Source organism: Setaria viridis, chromosome 8 (assembly GCF_005286985.2).
Source record: "Setaria viridis chromosome 8, Setaria_viridis_v4.0, whole genome shotgun sequence".
Taxonomy (NCBI): Eukaryota; Viridiplantae; Streptophyta; class Magnoliopsida; order Poales; family Poaceae; genus Setaria; species Setaria viridis.
Window position 1 is genome coordinate 31411032 of NC_048270.2, and position 7580 is coordinate 31418611.

Below are 7580 nucleotides of genomic sequence, written 5' to 3' on the forward strand. Positions count from 1 at the left end.
CTTGATTAACCTGAAGATACCATTACATAGACGCTCTTCTCTAACTCATACAATTTGTTTATAGATTGCAAATTTGCAATTGTAGGGTATCGAGGCTCACCACTCTGTCGATGAACTCGTCCGGTATGTGCTGAAACCTGATCTGCAAGACAAAACAGATGCATATTAGCATACAACTGGTCATACACTGAAACTGTGAAACAGCAAGTCTTAACAGTTCGCACAATCCTCCAAGCATATGGACTATTACTGTTTCAACAATCATGCAAGCACATACTTTCAGAGAAAAAAATGCTGCAAGCATATTGAGCTTACTTGAGAAGCCACCACTCGGTTGTCATCAGGTGTCAACAGAACACGTATGGCATCATACAAGCTTTGCACATTAGTTTTTTATTTCTCCCTCATAACATGTACAATGAGTTCATCAACCTTCAAGTCCATAAAGGATTCTTTCACAACTTCATTGCCAGCAGAACCTGCTGCCACAACACTAAATCCAGCATCCAGTAAATCTGAACTTTCTGAGCCACCTTTCAAGATATCCATGACAATTTTGTGCCCCTCGCTTTGTCTGAACTTCTCAGTGCTTCCAATGTCTACAGATAAAAAATTCTAGACATTAGACATCAGGATATAATTTAGAGCAGACCATACATTTCCCATCATCAGTTTGCAGTGCAGAATCAAGCAAAATAGACTAATAATTATGATTAGGTAATTAAATACACATGGCACCACAACTGAAATGCCCCAGGGCATTGCAGAACAGGTCATTTTGTAGCTTCAGTATTATATTTCAAACTATATACTGAATGGAAGCTATTTATACTAAACCCAAAAACATCATTTGAATAAAGCAATTTCTTGGTGATTTTATGAATGCAACTATTTCAATTTCTGAAAATGATGAACACCCTAGTTTCTAGCACAGTTCCTTCATGAATTTCACACATAAGTTCAGCCAAGCAGAAAAGCCATTGCTTCCAGCAGTGTTTTAACAGCATCCAATAATATACACATGCTACTATGCTAGTTTCACCAAAGTTAAAATTTCTACTGGGCAAAATAATTATGTACTATCAGGGACAGATCAGCAAATATTGGAGAGGACTAATTTTCCAGTCAATGTGGTCTACGTGTTCTATGATTACTCTTGAATCTCAGTCCTCAGTTTACATGCAGAGTAAATTATCTCTACCATCCTCAATTACCACAGTTAATTTGTTTCTATCTCGGCAAGGACATCACGATCTGAATGTCAAATTTTCAAGTCAGCTACAATTCAGAAAACACAACACCGCCTATAATGTCACGCAGCACCAGATTCTAATAACATGAACGTCACACAAAGTTTAGATGCACGACAAACTAAGAAAATAAGAAGTACCGTGATCAAACCCAACGAACTGATAAATATGGTTGGTGTGCAGCGTAGCCCCGGTTGTCGGCGTTCCGACGACTCAGGGAGGGGCGGAGTTGCTTGCGGCGATGAGGCGACTCAGGATGGGGCGGTGGCGCGGAGGTGAGGAAACGGAGGGGCGGCGGCGGCTTCTGGCGGCGCGGAGGCGAGGAAACGGAGGGGCGGCTGCGGATGGCGACGCAGGCAGGGGCGGGGGTTTATGGTGGCGCGGAGGCGAGGAAAGGGAGCGGCGGCGGCGGAGGCGGATGGCGACGCAGGCAAGGGCGGGGGTTTCTAGCGGCGCGGAGGCGAGGATAGGCAGGGGCGGCGGCTTCTCGCAGCACGGAGGCGAGGAAACGTATGGGCGGCGATGGATGGCGATGGCGGCCTAACGACGCTGGGAGGGAGAACTTGCGGCGACAGAGGGAGTAGTGGCGAATGGAGTTGTGGCGGCGGCGGATGGCGACGCAGGGGTAAGGATCGCAGGTCGGAGGGATCCGCGCGGAGGGAAACGGACGAAGGAGGAATCGCGTGTGACGGAAATCACAGAATCTCCAGGTCAACGCCTTCCGTGCGCAGGGTGCTGAAAACGGACGGCCGAGAATGCTCGGAGCGAGGGACATCGCCCGCCGGCCGAATGACGGACCATTTTTTGTGTCCTCTTTGCTTTTTTTATAGTAGAGATTCTATTCAAATATTAACTTTGTCAAGAACCCTACTTAAGGTTTCCATTGAACATTAATCCAAATTACTGCCCAAGCCCTTGACTCCATCTATGCCAAAACCTTTAACCAAATCGTTTGAATCTCCAAAATCTTAGGAAATAACCCTTCCAAAATAATTCCTAAACTAAAAATCCAAGAATTTATATTCAAACCTAATTTGAATATTAATAATGAGATAATGGCTTGCCAATTTACCTGCATTTACAATAATGAGATACAACAGTTTCTAGCAGAGATTCTCAAGTAACAAACGTAGTATATAGGACTGGAGCAGCTGGTGCTCTTAGCACAAGGTTTTTCAATGTACCTGAATTTTCCCCTGATGGAATCACAGGATTTCTAGCAGGGCCTGGCGTGGTGCTAAAAATAGCCTGCGAAACTGTGGCAACAGTAGCACCTGTAATGAATTGAAAGGTTGAAATAGTAGCAGACGGAACCTGTAATCAGAGTTCGAAATTTCGGCTGAAAATCACCGGAATCGGTGCTATAAGTGGTGACAGGTAAATGGTCATACCGGTATTACTGGTTATTTTTCAGGTGGAATTCGTGCAGAGTTCAAATTTCAGTTAAAATTTAGCCAATTTTAAATTTTCGGCTGAAAATCGGACTACTGGTCTTACCGATCCCTTCAGATTTTTTTTGAACCGGTAGCTTAAATACTCCCTGTAAATCTTCAATAGGAGCATTCCTGTGCATTCTAATTATTAATCTTGATGTTATATACAAAACAATTATGTTCAAGAAATTTTAGAGCAAATTAGGGCAAGATTAAATTTCTGGAATTAGTTGCAAACTACCGGTCTAAAATGCACTCATCTAAAATGCACTCATGGACCACATGCCTTCAATAGGTACATACTGTCAATGGTGCAAATGGCCTTAACTATGTATTAATAGTTCAGATAGAGGTGTCCTTGTTCAACTAGTATAGTAGTATGCCCTGCATTTGAAACTGATTATTTGTTCTTTGGTGTTCTCTACAACTAAAAAGGTGATTTCAAGGATTAATCATCTTTATTGAGGTCAGTAACTAGATGTAGATTTAGTGTTTAATAACTAAATTGCCAGCTCCTCTCACTGATGAGACAGTAGTTTTAGTATGATTTGTCAAGGCACCAAATGTACTACGCCAGACTTGATTACAAATTCAATCCTGAACTACCAAGAGCATCAAAAAAGCAAATAAAAAAATAGCTACCAAGATCAGGACTCAGAAAAATGATACTGTTGATGCTTTTTTGGAGCCAACCCACGAATAACACTCGAATGTGCAGCCCGTAAAGATGCTCCTTGCTGCGTCGATGCAGAGGTCGGTCAGACCGATATGGCAGGCCGGTCAGACCGGTCTCATCGGGGAGCCCAACGAGGATCCAACGAACACCCACCCGGGAGGGACTCTGTCAGGGCAAGCACACCTTGGTTTGCCCTAGACTCGGCAGGCCAGTTAGGATGCCTCCAGGCATGGAGATAGGAGAAGAACAGCACACAGGATTGGAAAAATAGGATAAAGAGAAAGATAAAAAAGATAAAAGAAGAATTTGATAGATTCGATTGGGTTCTATTGTCCTCAATCGGTCAAAATCCCTTTATATTTATAGGGAGGGAAGGTCTTCCCCACGCAGGAGTCAAAACTCTTAATACAAATTATGCTAAATTATAACTCCTACTCGGGTTACACAGAGCCAGACCGGTCAGACCGGTCTGGGAAACCGGTCTGACCGGTCTACCCAGGTGCAGATCTTGCAAAGGTCGTATCTCCCTCGTCCGAACTTCAAATCGGATGTTCTATATGTGAATCTTAATCTACTAGACGAGATATACGCAATGGTGGAGTCCAATCTTCATTTGGAGCACTTTGATCCAACCGGTCTGACCTGTGGGGTCAATCGGTCTGACCTGTCTGCACGGGGTGCTGATCTTCCCGAGGGTATAACTCTCTCATCCGAAGTCCAAATCAGACGTTCCATATATGAATTTTGATTATCTCGACGAGAGCTACGCCATGGTGAAGTTCAATTTATATTTTGGGAACTTTTACCAAACCGGTCTGACCGGTTGGGAGACCGGTCTAAACAAATCTGACCCGATTCTCCCAAACCTGCCACTTTTGGGCGTCAACAGATACGCTATTTGAAAAAATACTTTTCATAGGAACCAAGGGTATGAGGACATCAGAGAACAGCAAACCCAACAAAAAAAATCAGTGAACAAAATTGAGATGCAGATCTTTGTTATTGTTATGCATTCCTGGCTAGTACACTCGTTCTCTCACAACAAACAATATATTAGATCAGCTGTGCAGACAGAGTGTCATCCTGATATGACTTCAAGAGTATTAAATAAAGGCTTACACAAAAGGAGTGCTCAATAAATTTACCAGCATTTGTAACCAATGAGATCCCAGAATTATTAGAAGGGGTTGTTAAGAAACCAGACACAGTCAAACATCATCCTTGAGAATGAAGAACTAGAACTTCGCACATGCCTCGTCAATTTATCTGCGTTTGTCGCTAATGAGATGCCAGAGTTACTAGCAGAGTTTTTTGTCTTTTTGAGTACCGCAAGTATTCTGTGAGACTGGAGCAGCAGGTGCTCATATCACAGGTGCATGTCAACTTACCTGCATTGGCCATAGATGGCATCCCAGCAATTTTAGCAGTGCCAGGGAAGGTACCAAACATAGTTTGTGGGACTGGAGCAACAGTAGCACCTGGACCAAATTGGGCAACTAAAAGTTGCATCTTATAGCTAGGTACATATTAAGAGCAAACAGACACATCAAGGCCTTGATGGAGCTGTTACACTTGTGTCGCTCTAAATCATCATGCACATCAAAACAGGTATAAAATATGAACCAATCAACAAAATAAAATAAATGCAAAATTTAAGCACTGTAGACCCTTTGCAGATGACTTATAAAGAAAAGGTAAACAATGTGCATAGGAACTAAAAGATTAAGTTCCGATGGCCACAGCGAAGGTATTATGGGGAGCAAAGGCAACAGCACAGGCTGGGCAACCAAGTATTTTTGGTTGTAGGTGAAATTGAACAAACATTAATTGGAACAAATTAACTTCATTAAGTTACAAAAGGAAGACAGTAAGCAAAGTGTGTTCTGCATTGTTCAGATGTTACCTAAAGGAAAGAACACATCCTGTAGTACAAACAACAACAATTTGCTAAACTTGGTTGATGACGAAACGAGTGTGAATTTACCTTCTCTTCCACTTGGTTGAACAGAACGAAGGCGCTCCTCATTGAGCTGTAGACGTTTACCAGCTTTTAAACTTTCATCTGAAGGTCAGAAAAGTTCTCCATCAGTCGGTACAACCACACAAGATATTTCTCTATAAAAAGGAAAACACATAACCCAATCCCAAATAAACTAACAGTAGAGACGCAACATATCAGATCAGTTTTAGTACTGCACAAGCAATAAGATCATAACTTGCAAGTGTGTTCTAGATACAAAACTTATAAAAAGAAGCTGAGGACACACAAAGGTAAACGCACATACAAGTTTAAACTGTAAGAGCATGGACTAGTCCTTCCCAATAGCATCGGCCACACAGTTCATTGCCTTGTTTAACAGTTCTGCCATTGCAAAGCATACATAATCATCTGCCGCCCATAAGCAAAAGCTATAAGCTATGCTTCTTAGTAAGAAAAGAAGAGTAGTATTACCATCATGTGATTCTTTAGAGCGACTTGAAGGAAGGAGGCTGCAAAAAACGGAATAAGAGCGTATGTGTGTGAATGTAGTAAAGAAAAGAAAACTATTCAAAAATAGCAGGACTGAGCAAGGAGTCCTCAAGTCATGGGAGGACTCGATCAGGTATGGCAAGAACATTGAAAAGTACCAACCTCCTCTTTTTCTGAAGATAGCCCTTGGCAAGGGCAGATGCGTGTGCAACGGGGTTGTTTCTTATGGGGACGCCTGTGGTGAGAACTGGCAAAGAATGCAAAATCGACAGAGTACAGCAGGAGTAGAGATTGGCAAGATAGTAGAGAGATACTAGAATGCGACAGAGAGCTGAGATTTCAGTTTATTGTACCTGAATCCTGATGGATATATAAGCACTTTTAGTTTAAATTTAATCCAGAAATAAATCATGAATACGATGAACAGACAGCAGATTAAACTAGACATGTCTACGCAAGATCTAGACAAGTCTATCATTGCAAATAGAATCACACATTCTATCATACTATCCAGTGCTATCATACTGCAACAGATCATAATAGCTAGTATGGAAGACATAATTTGAGTGAAGAGATCGTACGTTTCTTTCTTGATGAAGATCGGCTCCTGGACGACTACTGGGTACAGCATGACGTTGTTCGCGACGGCGAGTGAGGCCCGAGCAACGAAGAGGTAGACGAGTCGTGGTGAAGAAGTCGACGAAGAACTTGACAAAGCAGAGGAAGCGATCGAGCAGTCGCGCAGAGCGCTTCCCAAAAACCTTATTCGCCCTCTCCCGGTGCAGGATCGCTGAAGACGACGGTTCCGGAGACCTGCTCTCCCAATCGCCGGTGCACGCCGACAATCGGGATGGAGTAAACTACGGTGGTGGCGCAGCAGCGAGAGGAGGCAAAAACCCTAGCTCGAATAGATCTTCTTATGGTAGAGGCCGGTAGGTCGCATATATAGGAGAGCCCACGATTCTCACGTCGCGATCGTGATCTAAACCGGTTAGGATTCCATATATCTCGCTGACTTAAAGATCAAGTAACCAAAAAATAAAACGGCAAAAGGAAGCCGCGCCCCCCGCAAGGTGCCGCGCGCCCGCGCCCTTCGCCCCGCCCGACGAGGCGAGGCGAGCGAGCACGCGCTTGTGGAGCTCTTCTTCCCTCCCCACACACATAGCTTGGAGGAGTGGAGACAACTTCCATATTTAAGTTGGTCATCCCTCCCCTCCACTAGCAATGTGGGACTAAAGATTTGCACCACTCCACCTCTTGGCCACATGGACCTTTGAGATTTATTTGAAATTCTGAAATTCCTTATGGGCTAGGCCCATTATTTCAACAAATCCGAGGGGAAATACATTGTGCGGCTTGATTGGGACGCCCGGTTTCAACACCAGGTCTTTCATCTCCGGTGTCCTATACGCCAAATCGTCAACAATCTCCGACGCCTTTCGCCACACGCATTACCAGTCCAAAGAGTCCCTAACACACGCTTTGGCACAAGAATTAATTTAATCTGGAGCACACAATGAGCAAGAAACATAATATTTGACCTGAGAAATCGAATCAACTACCTTAGTTGCTGCTTCGCGTGGAGCGTAGTGAGCATGATGGAACGGAGCCTGATGATGCCGTGGCAAACGGAGCTTCCGTGGTCGCGATACAAGCTGTAATTGGCGGCCAGCATGACGCCGTCCTTGGTGCCGGCGAGGATGTTGGCGAGGGCCATGGCCATGTGCGCGACGAGGAAGCGGCGGAGGACC